This window comes from Hevea brasiliensis, chromosome 7, assembly GCF_030052815.1.
Source record: "Hevea brasiliensis isolate MT/VB/25A 57/8 chromosome 7, ASM3005281v1, whole genome shotgun sequence".
Classification (NCBI taxonomy): Eukaryota; Viridiplantae; Streptophyta; class Magnoliopsida; order Malpighiales; family Euphorbiaceae; genus Hevea; species Hevea brasiliensis.
In genome coordinates, this window is record NC_079499.1 from 18,106,873 (window position 1) to 18,127,628 (window position 20,756).

Here is a 20,756-nt window from a genome sequence, read left to right on the forward strand (position 1 = left end):
TATATTAGCTTGGTGAATGAACCCATTTTTAGTTAAGACAATGGCTAAGAAAACTCAAACTGTAACTATATTAGCTACTAGTGAGAAGCTATCCACATAATCAATTCCTTTCACCTGATTGAAGCCCTTTATGACTAGTTGTGCTTTAAACCCGTCCATTGTACCATCTTGCTTGTATTTGACTTATTAAAACCCACTTAAAAATGATGGGTTTCTTACCAATAGGAAGATCAACTAGTTGCCAAGTATTATTGTGCTCAAGTGCTGCCAAATTTTGCTTCATGGCTTGAACCCATCTAATATCATTCTTAGCTTAATGATAAGAATAAGGCTCTTTAATAGTTGATGCATTAGTCAAAAAGCAAGATAAGAAGAATGAAATTTACGAGCTAAAATAAAATGATTATAAGGGAAGACCATACTTTTAGAACCATCATGATGAGAAGATAATGCTATTGGTAAGGAAGTAGGTGTAGTAATAATAGAAATAAAATCTTGTAACCAGGATGGTTTTGATGTATTGCGAGTGCTACATTGTAATGGGACAATGGATGGTGTGGGATTTGACACATGCAGTGTAGAAGATAATGATTATGTTAACTCTAGACAAGGTGAATGTGACAAAGGAAGAGTACTTTCAGTTGGAGTAGTAATAATATAAAATGGAAGTTCTATTGTAGTAGAGATAGGAACCATAAGAATTTGTGTGTTTGATGAGGTAGCTGGATTAATTATTGTAAAAGAGGGTTTATATGGGAAGACTAACTCATAGAAAATCACATCTCTGAAAACAAACACTATGTGGGAATTGATAACATAAACTTTGTATGCCTTGTGCCTAGTTGCATATCCAAGGAATAGACATTTAATGGTTCTTGGTTCAAGTGTGGTCTTGTATGGGTTGGTATTAGTGGCAAAACACAAGTAACCGAAAATCTTAATATGATCATAGGTGGGCAATTTGTTATGCAAAACTTCAAAAATTGTTTTCCATTTTAAAACAGAAGAAGGTAACATATATAAGATATATAGCAGTTAGGATGGTTTTATCCTAGAATTTTTTAGGTAAGTGAGATTGAAAAATAAGGGCTCGAGCTACTTATAACATGTGTTTGTGTTTTTGCTCAACCACCCCATTTTGTCAAGGTGTATAAGAGCAGATGTTGCATTCATTTCATATAGGCATTTTAAGGTAGCTTTGCATTTATTTTGCCCTTATATTTTAGGATATTTTATGTTTTTAGCTTTATTTTAGCTTATTTGTTAACTTCAATTACTTTATATTTGATTTTTACAATTTTGTTATTTTTAATAAGTTTTTGTGGCAAATTGAAGGTCAATGAGTGCATTAAGAAGTGATTTGAATAAATTTAGAGCCCCTTAAGCATGGAGAAAAGTTGAAAAAATTAAGCCTTGGAAGATTAAGTTGGCCGAAATTTGCTTGAGATTTTGCTTATGGTATTGCTCAGGGTATGTCATATTGCTTAACTTTAAGCCCTAGCAAGCTGCAAGTCAAGCATAGCTTAAATACAACACATTCAAGTTTTCATCCATAAACTTGCCGAGATTTGCTTAGGGTCTTACTTGAGATCCTACTTAGGGTAAACGGCAGTGCTTAAGGTGCAACTCAGGTCAATTTAGAAGTCAAACATGTACAAAAAAACTCATTTTATCCCAAAACTGCTAAGATTTGTTGAATGTTTACTTAACCTTGAATAGATAGTGCATGTAGAGGCCCAAAATTGCTAAAGATGTTGCTTAGGATAAGCAGTACCCTAAGCAGATTGCTCAGAACATGAATAGCTTTGCTAACCTGGATATCTTTATACCTCATTTTTTATCCACTCCTTGGCTCTTATCTATTTTTAGGGCAACTTTTGGGACCATATAAAAGCATCATTTTCTAGTTTTTGCCACAAGATGTAACAACAAGAAAGAAACGAAAGAAAAAATTACAAAAATAAAAGGTAGGAGGACACCATCAATTCTAAAGAAAAGGAGCTACTGCAGCCATTTCTGAAAGCTCTAGGACTCAGAGTTTTAGGTTCTTCTACCGGGTTTTTCTATTTTAGGTCCCCTTATCATGTTTTTCTTTACTTTTCCATTGATTTCTCTTGTAAATACCAGTATAAGTAAGTAGACTCTTTGGATTTTAGAGTTGGGAAACATATTTTAGATTAATTTGTCGATTTGGACTGGTTATTTCCATATTTTATATAAATATGAGTTTAGATTCTTTCCTTGTGTACTTAATTTCCTTGCCTAATATTGGTACCCATTGGGTATTGTGTTAATCTTTGATTGAAGGATCAAAAGGTAAAGATCATTAATAGATAATCAAGGATTAAAACTTAAAATCACCTAGATTTAGAAATAATCTAGGTTTTTAAGAGGATTTAATGATTGATTACAAAACTTAATGGGTTTTAAATTAATCAAATATCGTACGAAAGTAGGCTTAGTTATCTTTAAACACACTTTGGTTTGCTTGAAAAAGGTATCAAAGAAATTTAGAATGAATCATCTTCAAACTCTATTTTTCCTTAAAATTGGAATAACCAAGACAAATTCCAATTAATTTATACATAAACTCCTAACTCTGGAATCATTTTTATCGTAATTGGACTTTGATTTATATTACCCGTTATTAATTTAGTTCAATTGCATCTAGATTTAGAATTTATTTGCTTGCTCTTTACTCATTTTAGTTAGATTTATTAATTTTACTTTGCTCATTTACATTTATTATATATTCATCAATCATTAGCCCAAATAATTGCTTTATTCATAGTTTGGTACTCAAACGGCAAGTCCTTGTAGGAATGATACTTGACTTATCACTTTATTACTTGATACGACCCGTATACTTGCAGATTCATGCATCAAGTTTTTGGCACAATTACCGAAGATTTGATTTTTGTTTGATATTGAACGATTGTTTGTTTGGTTAATTTAGGTATTATATTTTAAATTTCTTTTAACCATTTTACTTTGAGAATTCGTTTATTTTGTTTTTCAGGTACTTTTATTTTATGAGAAGGATAAAAAGTGAAGAAATCAATTTATTTTTTGATCCAGAAATAGAAAAGACAGCAAAAGCTAAGAGGAGAAAAGCTAAATTTAGAGCTCAACAACAACAAGAAAGAGCACAAGAGCAAAAGTAACCATAAAAAGAAATGGCTAACAACAATAATAACAACCGATCTGTGAAGGATTATGCCTATCCTAACATTGGGGATTTCATGCCAAGTATCACAAGACCAAGAGTAGAAGCTAATAATTTTGAATTAAAGCCTGCACTTTGTCAGATGGCACAATAATCATAATTTGGGGGAAGTCCAAGTGAAAGTCCACATGTGCATTTAGCACACTTTCTTGAGATCAGTGATATGTTGAAGATAAATGGAGTTTCTAATGGTGCAATTTGACTCAGATTATTCCCTTTCTCTTTGAAGGACCGAACTAGAGAGTGGTTACATTCTTTGCCACTGGGTGTAACACCCCTATTTACATAGCCTGGTAAATTATACTATTTCGGAGACCGGTGTCAGTCCGAACAATTAAGAGGATTAGAACCACGTCTAAGATAACTAGATAAGCCCTAAACACAAATAATTAGTAATTGTCAATTAGTTAAGTATAAATAAGAAAAACAGAACACCAGAAGTTAAATGAGCCGAGAGTCAAAGCGATGGGTGACCTTCTCGGGAACGACTGCAAGGTTAATTTAAACTCAAATTTCGAACCGTAAAATGTGACGCCGCGGTCCTTAGGACTATTGTGAACACAGTGGAAAAGAGAAAATCATGAAAAAGAATTGTTAAGCCTGTGACACCCCTTACCCGTGTACAGTATACCCGAGTAAGTAATGCCACACAGTGTACCGGCACACTCTAATATACCTTAATTAATTTATATCATGCTTTTGCATATAATTTATGAAATATACTTTATTTAAGCCATTTAGCAAAATTTTTATTTATTTGAGGTCTCAACAACATTTCAATTCCAGTTCTCAATCATCCATCACATGTGATGATCACATATAAATCACAAGTAAACATTTACTTTTCCATTCACAAGTACAATTTTCATAATTTACATAAACATCAATATACATTACACAAGTTTAATTACATAGGAGAAAAACAAAGTTAAGTTACAAAATGTCAAAATGACACCTAATGTCCTACCAATGCACTGCAGAAGTTGAGGTGACACGGACACTGTGCAGAGCTGCAGGATGGACTCACCCAGTCTGTGGTCTACTGGGCTCACGATCGGAATCTCCAGTACCTACGTGTGGCAAAAGCAACGCGCTAAGCAATAATGCTTAGTGGTGCAATAATATAATAAAGGAAAATAGCAAGAAAATAAATGTGTATAGAATGTGTATGCTTTCTTTGTTTGGTATTGGTATATCCATTATTTCGTTAACGTTGTTCACTTTTATTCATTTGGTTACCCCAAGTAAACCTACACTAGATGACTGGACTGGATAACGGGTAAACTGGCACTGGGTACCTAGTACCTCGGGCCGTCACACCATCGGTCACATATGCATCTCCCAGTGAGCGGCTAACAAGTCAGAATAATATCAGGCACAAGGCCAAGTCTCAATAAAAAGTTAGAATGGCTACAAGCCATGAAATCACAGAATGGCATATTGCCATGTGCAGTACTGCTAACTGAACCCTATTGGCATCCAAACTATCCAAACCAATCTTGTTAGGTATACTAGGGCATTTGAAACTTTTAAATTCTTCAATTTGTGAATTTCAAATTTTTAGTGTCACTATTCATCTTATTGGTCAACAAAAATGTTGACTTTTAGAATAAAAATATGTACATTGACTTTGGCACTTCCAACATACCACATTTTGTGTTTAAAACTTGTTGGCATTAAGTGTTAATACCATTTCAAGTTTAAACCAACACAAGCAGAATTTTTAGTTTTGGTGAGTCAACTTCACTGTTCCATTGGACACTGTTTCTGTGGGAATTTGAAGAAATGTAAAACATGAAAGTTGTTCCTTATTTTGTCTAGTTGAATTTCCTTTTTTGAATCACTGCATTTGGAGTTTTGTAGCTCTAGATATGGTCCAAAAACCACAGCTGGCCGGATTCCCATTCTGCAGAAATTACCATATCTACAGTAACATGAACAGTAACTTCCACTGCCATTTAGGTTAGGTTCTGGCCATAATTTGGGGTAGGTTCCTTCATGAAAGCTGTTTGTCTATGTCTTAAATTATTGTTGTAAAAATTTCAGGTCAATTGACCATATTTACAGTGAGTTATGGCCAAATACTGTTCATTTGGTCAATTCTGCAGAAGCAGTGGCAGGGTATCCGGATTGGGGCCAAGTTTTGGTCCTCTTGCTTTGGTCTTTTGGGCATGGTTTCTTCAGTAAAAATGTGCCATTATAAGCCTAGTTTCATGTCCAATTGGCCAAACACCAATTGGACCAACACAGCCCAAGTTATGGTAGTGCAAGTGGACTGAATTTTGGTCCCTCTGCTTGTCCTAGGGCACTGCAACTTCACTTTGCAATCCTATTTTTCAGTCCATTCTATGGTCAACTTACCTAAAATAGTCACTAATTGACCATTAAAAAGTTCTCTAACAATTTCCTAAGCCAAGTCACATTTTCACCTTTCCAAACCCTAATGTCCAAATCAATTTGCTCATAAACTTTAATTAACATACTTAGTTCAATATCCATGCATATTAATACCTTAACCATCATTTCTAGCCACTCTAAGTTTATTAAACAATCAAACTCATCCTTCCATAGGGCTGCCAAAAATTGAAGGTACCCTTAACACATATAATTTACTTCAATTTCTTAAAATCTCTTAGCTCAAAATGATGTTCTAACTAAGATTAAAAGAGTGAAAATGAAAGTGTAGCACTAACCTTGAGTGGCAGAATTTCCCAAGCCCCTAAACTTCACTTTCTTTCTCCTTCTTGCTGCCAAAAGGTTTAGCAAGGTGCTAGGGCAAATTTTAGTGAAAGATCTCTAGGGTTTTAGGGTGAAATGAAGAGGGAATTTAAGGTTTGGATTGAAAATCAATGGAGGTGGTTCTAGGTATGTTTCGGCTGGTTTTCTTGAAAGGAGATGGCTGCTGCATTTTTGTTAATTTGGTCTTTATTTAGTCCTTTTTATTTGTTGGTTAATTAGTTGTTTAAATAGGATTGGTTATAGTTTTTAAATGACATCTTCATGATGTCATTAATAAGCATTTTTCTCATTTTCTTTTTCTTCCTTCACTACTCAATTTCAATTTAAATTTTTAGTAATATTTCTTCATATTTTATGTCATATTAATTATTTACTCAACTGGACAAGTCGGCCAAAAATCACCTCGGAAAGCGAAATGACCAAAATGCCCTCCATTTGGCTTAACGGGTCAAAATTGTCTGTACCGATTAAAAAATTTTTCTAGGTATTTTCTTGGCATTCTAATGCCATGGGAACCTCAATAACCCTTCTCTGGAGTCCCAAAAATTATTTTATAATTTTTCTCCCGGTCTAGGGCTCCTCGTTGCGAGAACCGCAACTTCCTCTCAGTTTCCCATCGCTTGGGCATACTGCTTTAACTCGGTTGTATTTTATTCCTAAAATTTTTACTAAATTTTTCTTATTAATATTTGAGTTAATTATGGTTCTGACTTTAATTTAAATATTTTTCGGACATTCTAGCTGTCCGACCGACACCGGCCACCGAATAAGAGGATGTACGGAGTAGTTACCGGAGGGTGTTACAACTCTTCCTCTAATTTAAATTTCGTCCTCGAAATTTACTCGATGCAAACAGTTGAGGGAACTGCTGTTGCCTCATCGCCTCTTCACTTTCCCAAGTTGCCTCCTGTTGTGGTGCCTCCAAAGCACTTTCACCAATGGAATTTGCTTGTTTCTCAACTCTTTCACTTCTCGAGCCAAGATCCGTAGAGGTTCTTCTTCGTATGTCAACCGTCAGTATTTCAATTTCTTCTCCGAGATGACATGTGAAGGATCCGAGTGGTATCTTACGAGCATAGACACGTGGAACACATTGTGGATCTTGTCCACTCAGTGGTAAAGCTAGCCTATAGGCCACTGGACCCACACGTTCAATGACTTCATATGGGCCAATGAACCTAGGGCTCAACTTACCTTTCCTTCCAAACCTCAATACTTTTTTCCATGGTGACACCTTGAGGAACACTTTGTCGCCAACCCCATACTCTATTTCTTTCCTCTTCAGGTCGGCATAAGATTTCTGTCTGTCTGAGGCAACCTTTAAGTTGGCTTTGATTGATTTTACCTTCTCCTCAGCCTGTTTCACCAGGTCCGGCCCTACCAGTTTGTCTTCGCCCAATTCAGTCCAGCACACTGGAGTTCTACATTTTCTCCCATACAGCGCTTCATACGGGGCCATTTGGATACTAGCTTGGTAGCTATTGTTGTATGCAAATTCGCGCTGGGAGGTATCTATCCCAACTTCCCTCAAACTCAATGACACAACTCCTCAGCATATCCTCAAGGACCTGACATATATTTCATGTTATTATTATAATTTTAGTTCAATATTTGTACTAATTCAATTGGTTCAATTGTTTACCTGGATTACTCTTTCGGATTGCCCATCCGTCTGAGGATGGAAAGCTGTGCTGAAATGGAGTTGTGTACCCAAGGATTCATGCAACTTCTTCCAAAATCTCGATGTAAACCTTGGGTCTCGATCAGATATGATGGAAAGTGGGATTCCATGCAGTCTAACTATCTCAGCGATATACACCGCTAACTTCTCCAGTGAGTAGTCAGTCCTAACTGGCAGAAAGTGTGCTGACTTTGTCAATCTATCAACTATCACCCATGCTGCATCATGTTTCTTCCGGGTGAGAGGTAGACCACTTACAAAATCCATGGTGACCCGATCCCATTTCCATTCAGGTATGCGTATAGGCTGTAGCAAACCCGATGGAACTTGATGTTCTGCCTTGACTTGCTGACATGTCAAGCATTTAGTCACATAGTCAGCTATGTCCCTCTTCATACCAGGCCACCAATACTGAAGCTTCAGATCATGATACATCTTTGTACTTCCTGGGTGCATAGCATATACACTAGTGTGCGCCTCTTTCAGAATACTGGCCTTCACTTCCCCATCTTCTGGTACACACAGTCTTCCTTTGTAATACAGACACCCATCTGCTTTTACCTCATAGTCAGTTGCTTTTCCTTCTGGGATTTTGCTCATAATGGCCGTTAACTTTTCATCTGCCTTTTGCCCATCTAAAATCTGCTGTAGCAGGTTTGGCCTCACTTGCAACTCAGCCAAAATAGCTCCATCTCGAATCAAAGATAGACGGGCATTCAATGATCTCAAGGCTGTCATGGATTTTCTGCTCAAAGCATCAGCAACTACATTTGCCTTCCCAGGATGATAGTCAATCACACAATCATAGTCCTTCAGGAACTCAATCCATCGCCTCTGTCTAAGGTTGAGCTCCCTCTGAGTTGGCAAATATTTTAGACTCTTGTGGTCTGTGTAAATGTAGCACTTTTCACCATACAAGTATGCCTCCATATCTTCAGTGCGAAGATAATTGCTGCAAGCTCTAGATCATGGGTAGGGTAGTTCTGTTCATGTGGCCTTAACTGCCTGGAAGCATAGGCGACCACCTTCCCCTCTTGCATCAATACACACCCTAACCCATTATGAGAGGCATCACTGTAGACCACGAAGTCCTTTCCTGACACTGGCTGTGTTAATACGGGTGCCTCTGTCAACATAGCCTTCAACTTCTCAAAACTGGTCTGACACTTGTCATTCCAGTCAAATCTGACATTCTTGTGTAACAACTTGGTCATTGGAGCAGCTATTAGGGAAAATCCCTTCACAAATCTTCTGTAATACCCAGCTAGCCCCAAGAAGCTTCGGACCTCGGTTGTATTTCGGGAGGCTTCCATTCCATCATCGCTTCTATTTTCTTGGGATCCACCTAATCCCATCACCGACACTATGTGTCCAAGGAATGCAATCTCATTCACCAAAAGTCACACTTGGACAACTTGGCATACTGACTTCTTTTCACAGGTTTGCGAACAATCCTCAAATGTTCATCATGTTCTTCCGGTCTTGGAGTACACGAATATCATCAATAAAACCACTATGAACCGATCCGGTATGGATGGAAGATACGGTTCATAAGGTCCATGAATGCTGGTGCATTTGTTAGGCCAAAGGGCATCACCAGAACTCATAATGCCCATACTGGGTCTGAATGCGATCTTGGGCACATCTACATCCTTTACCCTCAATCGATGATACCCGATTCGAGATCAATCTTAGAAAATACTCCTGCTCCCTTCAATCGATCAAACAGATCATCAATTCTAGGCAACGGATATTTGTTCTTCATCACTTTATTCAACTGCCGGTAATCAATGCATAGCCTCAAAGTCCCATCCTTCTTCTTCACAAACAGCACTGGAGCTCCCCATGGTGACACACTGAGGCGTATGAACCCCTTATCCAGCAACTCTTGCAATTGAGTTTTCAACTCCCTCAATTCAGTGGGTGCCATCCTATAAGGAGCAATGGAAATGGGTGTACAACAGTTGTCTCAATAGCAAATTCAACTTCCCTTCTCGGTGGCAAACTGTGCAACTCTTCAGGAAATACCTCTGGGAAGTCTCTCACTGTGGGTATGTCACTCAGGTTTGGCTTAGCCTGCCTAGTATCCACCACATGTGCTAGGTAGGCTTCACAGCCTTTTCTCATCATTCTTCTTGCAATCGTGGTGAGATGACATTGGACAAGAAATCTGTCCTTTCCCCACAACTATGATCTCATTACCCTCTCAAGTTTTTAGAGAAATTCTCTTCAATTTGCAATCAACTATTGCCGATGACGTGACAACCACCCATTCCCAATATCACGCCAAACTCATAGAAAGGCAACTCAATCAGGTCTGCCAAGAATTCAAACCACAGAATCCTCAACGCGCAACCCTTGAATACTTTGTTAACTACCACATCGTGGCCCAATAAATTAGTGACCGTAATGTCTTGGTCACTCTCCCTACCAATATCCCCTTTCTACGGGTAGGTTGATGCAAATGTAGGAATGAGTGGATCTGGATCCACCAATGCATGCACAGAGTATTGTAGAGGAGAACGCACTCGATGACGTCCGGGCATCTTGCTCCTCCCGAGCTCTCGGGGCATAATTTGGCAGGTGGTCCGTTATCCGCCTCTCTGGCTCGGATCTGAGCCTCGTGATGGTCCCACCGAGTCGATTTGCAGATTTTCTACCTCGTGGTGCGGGAGCAGTGCATGTCGCTTGTGTTGGAGCGTTGTAGTGGTTCTGCGTGGACAATTTCTCGGTGATGCTCACGACCCACATCTCAAGTAGGCACCTTACTCTCCAACACTCCCCTTGTGCCAATTAAGACAGTGTGGACAAGCAGAAGATATTGGGGCTGGTCCTGAACCCCATCCTCGGAGAGCGCCCACCGATGGTGTGGGTGACCTCTCCTAGGGGTGAGCGTGGCTGGGCCTCGAGTGACCACGACCATGTGGTGAGTGAACTGCGTGGGTAGACCCTTGAACTTCTTTCCAAATGCAGAGCTGAGCTAGACCGACGGTCCCCTCTTCGCTCTCTCCCTTCAGTCTGCTCACTGATTCTCACTTTTTCAACTCTTATTGCAGCTTCCACTAGCTTGCTAAATTATGTGATTCCCAAGGCAGTGAGCTGGATCTTGATGTTGTCATTTAGTCCCTCTTCAAATCTCTTGCACCTTTCAGCTTCATTAGGGACTATCTCCCTTCCATAGTGGCTCAATCGAACAAATTCCTTCTCATACTCGGCCACTGACAACTGCCTCTGCCTCAGATTAATGAACTCTCTTCTTCTCTCTTCCAGGTATACAGTACCCACATATTTCTTCTTGAATTCGGAGAGGAAGAAGTCCCAAGTTACAGCTTCTGGCTGCACTTCACTGGACACAGTGTCCCACACCTCATAAGCATCATCTTGCAGCAAAGATATGGCAGCTTCCAGGTTTTGCTCTGGAGTGCAGTGGAGTTGTTTTAGGACTCACTGCTCTGCTCAACCAATTCTCGATCGCAATGAGTCATCTTCTCTCTTGCCATAGAAGTCCACAGCTCCAAACTTTCTTAGCCTTTCCAGGTGTGATTTCTGCTGTGGAGCTGGTGGTGGTGGTCGTGGTGCTGGCATTACCCCAGCCATTTGTCTGAAGAAGTCGGCCATTTGTTGGAACATGGCCTGTGCAGGCTGAGCAGGCTCTGCTTGAGCTAGCGGAGCAGATTCTCTCATGCCACCAGTCTCAGCTGCTGCAGGTGGAGCATGACTCTCCACTTCCTCCTCAACGGCTCTCTGAGATGAAGGATCCATATCCTATTCAAAATAAGAAAGATAAACAGATCTGCGTTAGTGTCACCTCGACTCTTACAAATGCAATGCATGGTATGGACTCAATCTAGGCCCAGAAACGCCTAAACCGTTCTCTGATACCACTAATTGTGACACCCCTTACCCGTGTACAGTATACCCGAGTAAGTAATGCCACACGGTGTACCGGCACACTCTAATATACCTTAATTAATTTATATCATGCTTTTGCATATAATTTATGAAATATACTTTATTTAAGCCATTTAGCAAAATTTTTATTTATTTGAGGTTCCGAAAATTTTATAGAAAATCCGGCGGAGTATCGGCTAAAAATGGAGAAAACAGTTCTTCGGAACCTGTTAAAAACACTTCCAAATAATTTCCAAACAATCCCAACTTCAATTTATCAACAAAATCTCAATATTAAGATCTCAACAACATTTCAATTCCAGTTCTCAATCATCCATCACATGTGATGATCACATATAAATCACAAGTAAACATTTACTTTTCCATTCACAAGTACAATTTTCATAATTTACATAAACATCAATATACATTACACAAGTTTAATTACATAGGAGAAAAACAAAGTTAAGTTACAAAATGTCAAAATGACACCTAATGTCCTACCAATGCACTGCAGAAGTTAGGGTGACACGGACACTGTGCAGAGCTGCAGGATGGACTCACCCAGTCTGTGGTCTACTGGGCTCACGATCGGAATCTCCAGTACCTACGCGTGGCAAAAGCAACGCGCTAAGCAATAATGCTTAGTGGTGCAATAATATAATAAAGGAAAATAGCAAGAAAATAAATGTGTATAGAATGTGTATGCTTTCTTTGTTTGGTATTGGTATATCCATTATTTCGTTAACGTTGTTCACTTTTATTCATTTGGTTGCTCCAAGTAAACCTACACTAGACGACTGGACTGGATAACGGGTAAACTGGCACTGGGTACCTAGTACCTCGGGCCGTCACACCATCGGTCACATATGCATCTCCCGGTGTGCAACAGAACAGCTAACAAGATCAGGCACAAGGCCAAGTCTCAATAAAAAGTTAGAACGGCTACAAGCCATGAAATCATAGAATGGCATATTGCCATGTGCAGTACTGCTAACTGAACCCTATTGGCATGCCAAACTATCCAAACCAATCTTGTTAGGTATACTAGGGCATTTGAAACTTTTAAATTCTTCAATTTGTGAATTTCAAATTTTTAGTGTCACTATTCATCTTATTGGTCAACAAAAATGTTGTCTTTTAGAATAAAACTATGTACATTGACTTTGGCACTTCCAACATACCACATTTTGTGTTTAAAACTTGTTGGCATTAAGTGTTAATACCATTTCAAGTTTAAACCAACACAAGCAGAATTTTTAGTTTTGGTGAGTCAACTTCACTGTTTCATTGGACACTGTTGCTGTGGGAATTTGAAGAAATATAAAACATGAAAGTTGTTCCTTATTTTGTCTAGTTGAATTTCCTTTTTTGAATCACTCCATTTGGAGTTTTTTAGCTCCAGATATGGTCCAAAAACCACAGCTGGCCGGATTCCCATTCTGCAGAAATTACCATATCTACAGTAACATGAACAGTGACTTCCACTGCCATTTAGGTTAGGTTCTGGCCATAATTTGGGGTAGGTTCCTTCATGAAAGTTGTTTTTCTATGTCTTAACTTATTGCTGTAAAAATTTTAGGTCAATTGACCATATCTACAGTGAGTTATGGCCAAATGAACAGTTACTGTTCATTTGGTCAATTCTACAGAAGCAGTGGCAGGGTATCCGGATTGGGGCCAAGTTTTGGTCCTCTTGCTTTGGTCTTTTGGGCATGGTTTCTTCAGCAAAAATATGCCATTATAATCCTAGTTTCATGTCCAATTGGCCAAACACCAATTGGACCAACACAGCCCAAGTTATGGCAGTGCAAGTGGACTGAATTTTTAGTTCCTCTGCTGCTGTCTTAGGGCAGCCTGCAACTTCACTTTGCAATCCTATTTTTCAGTCCATTCTATGGTCAACTTACCTAAAATAGTCACTAATTGACCATTAAAAAGTTCTCTAACAATTTCCTAAGCCAAGTCACATTTTCACCTTTCCAAACCCTAATGTCCAAATCAATTTGCTCATAAACTTTAATTAACATAGTTCAATATCCATGCATATTAATACCTTAACCATCATTTCTAGCCACTCTAAGTTTATTAAACAATCAAACTCATCCTTCCATAGGGCTGCCGAAAATTGAAGGTACCCTTAACACATATAATTTACTTCAATTTCTTAAAATCTCTTAGCTCAAAATGATGTTCTAACTAAGATTAAAAGAGTGAAAATGAAAGTGTAGCACTAACCTTGAGTGGCAGAATTTCCCAAGCCCCTAAACTTCACTTTCTTTCTCCTTCTTGGCTGCCAAAAGGTTTAGCAAGGTGCTAGGGCAAATTTTAGTGAAAGATCTCTAGGGTTTTAGGGTGAAATGAAGAGGGAATTTAAGGTTTGGATTGAAAATCAATGGAGGTGGTTCTAGGTATGTTTCGGCTGGTTTTCTTGAAAGGGAGATGGCTGCTGCATTTTTGTTAATTTGGTCTTTATTTAGTCCTTTTTATTTGTTGGTTAATTAGTTGTTTAAATAGGATTGGTTATAGTTTTTAAATGACATCTTCATGATGTCATTAATAAGCATTTTTCTCATTTTCTTTTTCTTCCTTCACTACTCAATTTCAATTTAAATTTTTAGTAATATTTCTTCATATTTTATGTCATATTAATTATTTACTCAACTGGACAAGTCGGCCAAAAATCACCTCGGAAAGCGAAATGACCAAAATGCCCTCCGTTTGGCTTAACGGGTCAAAATTGTCTGTACCGATTGAAAAATTTTTCTAGGTATTTTCTTGGCATTCTAATGCCATGGGAACCTCAATAACCCTTCTCTGGAGTCCCAAAAATTATTTTATAATTTTTCTCCCGGGTCTAGGGCTCCTCGTTGCGAGAACCGCAACTTCCCTCTAGTTACCCATCGCTTGGGCACCGGCTCGTTTAACTCGGTTGTATTTTATTCCTAAAATTTTTACTAAATTTTTCTTATTAATATTTGAGTTAATTATGGTTCCTGACTTTAATTTAAATATTTTTCCGGACATTCTAGCTATCCGGACCGACACCGGTCACCGGAACAGTAGGATGTACGGAGTAGTTACCGGGAGGGTGTTACAAAGCCGGTCAAATAATTAGGTCAGGAATCTGGAAGAAATATTGAATTATTTGCAAACCGAATCGATCCGGCAAGGGGCAATTTGGTCAATTGACCTCTAGAGCTGACTCCTGACCTGACTGTCAAATAAAATTGGAGAAAAGAAAATTTCAGAATCGAGAATTAAATTAAAGAACTAATGAAAAAATAAATACAAAAGAAAAAGAAAAAGTAAAAAAAAAGAAAAAGTGAAAAGTGATGACATAATGCATCACATTATGCATGATGCAATAAACATTATAATTAAAAAAATTTAAATTTTTGGATAATTTTGGTCTTCCTAAAGGAAAAAAATTTATAAAGGAAAAGAAAAAAAAAGTTGTCTTCTTCGAAGTTGCCAACCCATTTCTCTCTCACCCTTTTCCTCTCAAATCCTCCATTGAAGCTCATTTTTGAGCTTGAAGACAACAAATCTCACCATAGAAAATTATCCTACCATAACTAAATTTTGGTTGGGCAACTAGAAAACAAGGGTTAAGGAGAAAGAAAGAAGAAAGGAAGAAGTTAAAGAGGAAAGAAAATTCTGCACTAAGGTTAGTGATTCAAACTTGAAACTTTTGGTTTAATTCTTGTGTTTATAGTTAAATGAACTTAGAAATTAACATAAAATGAAATGAAAACAAGTGTTGGAGGACTAGGGTAATTTTGGCCAGCTAGGGTTTGATATGAATATACATGTGTTTTGATGGAATTAAAATTGTATCTAAGCTTGATTGAGTTGAGGAAGTATGTTATAGGTGTTGAATTGGTTAAATGTAACAAATTGTGTGAATTAGGGTTTGGACCCAGGGTTTTGGAGGCTAAAAATTGGAGAATTGGTCAAATGGTGTGTTTGACCTAGTTTGAGCTGAAAAATGGTCATTTGTGACCAATTGTGGCATGTTGGAAGTGTTGGAATTGAATGGAAATTTGGATTGCTTAGGGCCATTATGTAGGCAGCAGGACCACGGTCCCTTTCAGGGATCAAAACTAAAATTTTACCAACCTAATTGGTGTGAGGCCAATTGGGAATGAAACTAGACACAAAATGACACATTTTTCATCTAGGAATCATGCCTAAAAAGTGACCATAGCATAGTGAACAAATTGACTAAATTCGAACTTAGGTATTCTGCCCTATACAAAATGACCAAATGAACAGTGTTTGTTCATTTGGCCATAACTTGGGCTAGGCAGGTTAAAATGACATAAAATTTTACCAGTAGAAAGCTGAGATATAGGCTTACAACTTTCATGAGAATATAAACCCAAATTATGCCCTTAACGAAGTCATTTAGCCACCCAAAATTGGTGATCTAAAACTGCCAGAACCCAGAAATTTACCCAGAAAATCTGGGTTAGACCAATCCGGCCAGCCATGTTCAAATGGCTATAACTTGAGCTACAAAAATCCAAATGGAGTGATTCAAAAAGGAAAATAAAGTTAAGACAATAAGGAACAATTTCTATGAAGAAAACTTGGCCAAATTCTAACAGCAACATGACCAATGGAACAGTGCAAAATATGTCACCAAAACTGAAAATTTGCAATTTTGTCTAAAAGACTTAAGTTTTGGGAGAACAACCAAAACCAATAAGTTAGGTAACCAAAATATGGTATGTGGATATAATTGGATTTCCCATACCTATTAAGCATAAGAAAGTCAATATTTTGACTTGAATAGTGTCATGAATAGTAACCTCAACATGAAAATGTTCAATGATGAAGTTTAAGCTATAGGAATTAATTATTAGAATTATTGTGAGGCAAAGATACTGAGACACTATAAATTTTGTGTTTCAGCTAAAAAAGACCTGGAAGGCCTAGAGGCGACTAAGTCCAGGTTTGTGCACAAAAATTTATAAATTATAGTTTTCACAATGACAATTGATTTGTTATACACTGTGAATATGTTTTATTCATTATGAATTTCGAGAATGTTGTGTTGCCTATTTTACAATGAAAATTTTAAATGAAAATTATTTATTGATTTGTATGAAATATTTGAATAATATGGTTTTGAATTTGGTTATGGCTTTGGAAATTTTATTTGAGAATTTGTGTGTTGCCACTTTGGGAATGGAAATTTGACTTTGGAAATTGATTGTGTTTTGCATAAAATTTTTAAATAACTTGATTTAAATTGTTTTTAATTCACACTTGGTATGGCAATATTAATATGTTCCTCATCCACTTGTGGGGTTGAGATTGATATTTGATCACTTTCCTCCCTCTTTGGCTTCCCAGTCAGGAGGTGAGTTTGGATGGGTACTCATTAGCTAGCTAGCCACCTCCCTCATTGATTTCGATTAGTGGGGTGAGTTTGCCTTGTCGTGGTATACAACACGGCATGTTTGGAAATTTTGTGTCCTGGCCTAATTTGTGTTATTGATTGGCAACAATGTGTTTATTAAATTGTTTGATTAAATTTGTGTTATATTAAGCTTTGAAAATTATGATTTGTTATAAATATGATTTAAAAAATTGTGAAATGCGATTATGAGATTTTTGAATTATAATTTATTCATAAATATTTTATGTTATGCATTTTATACTTTATTGTGCACCACTGGGTATTTTTATACTCAGCGATAGCTTTAACTTGCTGTTGCAGATAGAGAAAATGACATAGTAGCAGAGTGAGCTACTACAGTCAGAGAGGAGCACAGTTGAAGAATTTTTGTACAGGTATTTATTTATACTCTGGTAGTTTAGTTTGATGTAAATATGATAGTATGCATATGTATCTCTGTAGTTTGAGCATTTGTACAGGAAAAATTATAATAATATTATTTTAGATTTTCTTTCTGTATATTAAGATTGTGTATGTAAAATTAATTTTGATGCCACGTTTATGAATGGAATTATTTTAACAATATTTTGAAAAGTGAATTTTGATTTAAATTGTGGTTGACTATATTGTTTGGGATATTATTGGAGATTGAGGCTGTGAAATGAAATTATTTGGAAGTGTGTTTCACAGGTTTTGAAGAACTATTTTCTCAAAATATAGATGGCACTCTGTCGAAATTTTTATAAAATTTGCGGAAAAATAAAAATGGACAAAATTTTTTTACTAGTTTTGAAACTTCAATTAAATGTTTTTAATTCCTACCAAAACGCTCACCACTTCCAAAATGTAACAAAATGGTTTTAAAATCTCTTGTAGTATATTTAATGGGTTACCAGTAGGCGATGTACGGTAATTCATTAGATGTACTATGGGATCATGTTACATCTTACGGAGGGGTAGGGTGTGACACTAGGTTCTATCACAACATGGGATGAACATTCTCAAGTATTTTAAGCTCAATATTTTCCACCAAGCAAAATAGCTAAGTTGAGAAATGAGCTGACTTTTTTCAAACCTAGAGATGATAAGAGCTTGTGTGGGAGAGATACAAGGATTTACAAAGGATATGTCCACACCATGGGATTCCTAAGTGGATGCTTGTTCAATACTTTTACAATGGAGTTTCACCAGCTATTAGAAGTACAATTGATGCATCTTCTGGAGGTAATCTTGTGGAGAAATATAAAGATTAAGCATTTTTTGCTTTATATAAAATTGATTATAACAAATATCAATGGAGTTGTGAGAGGAATGAGATTAAGAAACCAGCTGGTATGTTTAAGCTTGATGCCATGAATATGATTAATGCTAAGTTTGATGCTTTGACAAGGAAGATGGACAAGCTAAGCATGAAAGTAAATTCTTCAGTTGGAGGTTCAAGTAATTCAATAGATGTTGGAGCTACAAATGTCAACTATGCAACTGATTTTCCTGCATTTGGATAAGACTTTTCAAGTGAACAAGTGGATTATGTAGGGAATTACAATCAAAGACCAGGTGGTAACTCATTTTCTGCAACTTATGATCTGGTATGGAGAAACCACCCCAATTTCTCTTGGGGAGGTAGATAAGAACAACACTAGAATTTTCAATAACCTTCTGGGTATCAACAACATCAGAATTTTCAATAGAATAGGGGTCCTCCTCCTGGAATTCCTGAACCTCAAAATGCAACTGCTCCATCATAACCACAAAAACCTCCACCACAATAAGCACAACCAGATAAGACAGCTAGATTGGAAGCCATGATTGAAACTCTAATAGCAAGCCATAAAAGTCAACAAGTTATGATTTCTCAATTAGCATCTAAAGTGGATCAAATAGCAACACACAATAAGATGTCGGAGAATCAAATAGCTCAACAGGCCAGCTCCTCAAACAACAAAGCATTTGGGAAGCTTCCTAGCCAACCAGAAAATTCAAGAGAGCATTGCAAAGCGATTACATTGAGAAGTGGAAAAATATAAGAGAGTGGGGATAAAAAGATTGAAGAGAAAGTTGAAGAAGAGAAAAATAGAGAAGGAGATAAAAAAAAATGCTAAAGTTGAGGTTAGAGTTGAAGTTGAAAAGGAGAGTTTAATGAAAGAAAAAGGAAGTAAAGAGAAAAAGAGTACAGAGGAAGACCCCAAATATATAGCACCTAAGGCTTACATGCCACCTTTACCATTCCCATAAAGATTTCAGAAAGCAAAGTTAGATAAATAATTTGGGAAGTTTTAAGAGGTGTTGAAGTCTTTGCATGTGACTATTCCTTTCACTGATGCCTTAGTAGAAATGCCTTCATATGCTAAATTTTTGAAGGAGATTTTGTCTAACAAGAAGAAATTGGAAGAATTTGAGACAGTAGCTCTTACAGAAGAAAGTAGTGCTATCTTGCAAAACAAGTTTCCACTCAAACTGAAGGATCCTGGTAGTTTTTCAATACCATGTCACATTGGAGATATCAGTATAGATAAAGCTTTATGTGATCTTAGAGCCAGTGTTAGCCTAATGCCTTTGTCTATTTATGAGAAGATGAAGATTGGAGAAATGAAGCTGACCACTGTTTCACTACAATTAGTAAATAGGTCTACTAAATTTCCAATTGGGGTGATTGAAAATGTTCCTCTGAAAGTTGGAAAATTTTTTATACCAGTAGACTTTGTTGTATTGGAAATGGAAGATGATGTTCACATTCCTATTATTCTTGGTAGACCTTTCCTTACTACAGCTAGAGCTATGATTGATGTAAAGAATGGAAGGCTTACATTGGAAGTTGGGGAAGAAAAAGTTTAATTTAATTTGTTTCAAGCAATGAATAAGAAAGATGATTCAGATTCATGTTTGAGAGTTGATGTGTTCGATGAGTTAGTTGAAGAAGTGTTTGAAAAGCAACATCCTGAAGATCCCTTAGAAGCTTGTTTGGTTTACAACATCAAAAAGGGGGATGAGATTAAAGAAGCTGTAGAATATGCTCAAATTTTGGAAGAAAATTCACGTTTGCTTATGGCTAATGCTAAGAAGATTGAAGATTTGAAGCAAGATACTACTTTACCACTAATTCTTGAAAGAAGTGAAGCACCAAAGGTAGAGTTAAAACCTCTTCCAACAAATTTTAGGTATGTTTTTCTTGGTCAAAATTCTACATATCCTATGATTGTTAGTGCTAAATTGAATGATTGTAAAATTGAAAAATTATTAAGAGTTCTTAGAGAGCATAGGAGGATAATTGATTATACCATTAATGATATTAAAGGAATACATCCTTCTGTGTGCATGCATAGAATTTTGTTGTAAAATGATCATAAAGCCTCTAGAGAGTCACAAAGAATATTGAATTTAAATATGAAAGAGGTTATGAAAAAAGAGATCTTAAAATTGCTTGATGCAATTATCATTTACCCTATTTCTAATAGCAATTAGGTAAGTCTAGTTCATGTTGTACCCAAGAAAAGGGGCATCACAGTAGTGAATTGAATTCAAATATGAAAGAGGTTATGAAAAAAGAGATCTTAAAATTGCTTGATGCAATTATCATTTACCCTATTTCTAATAGCAATTAGGTAAGTCTAGTTCATGTTGTACCCAAGAAAAAGGGCATCACAGTAGTGAAAAATGCAAATGATGAACTAATACCTACTAGGACTATAACTGGATGGAGAATGTGCATAGATTATAGGAAATTGAACAATGCAACTAAAAAGAACCATTTTCTATTGCCATTTATAGATTAGATGCTTGAGAGATTAGCTCATCATTCTTATTTTTAT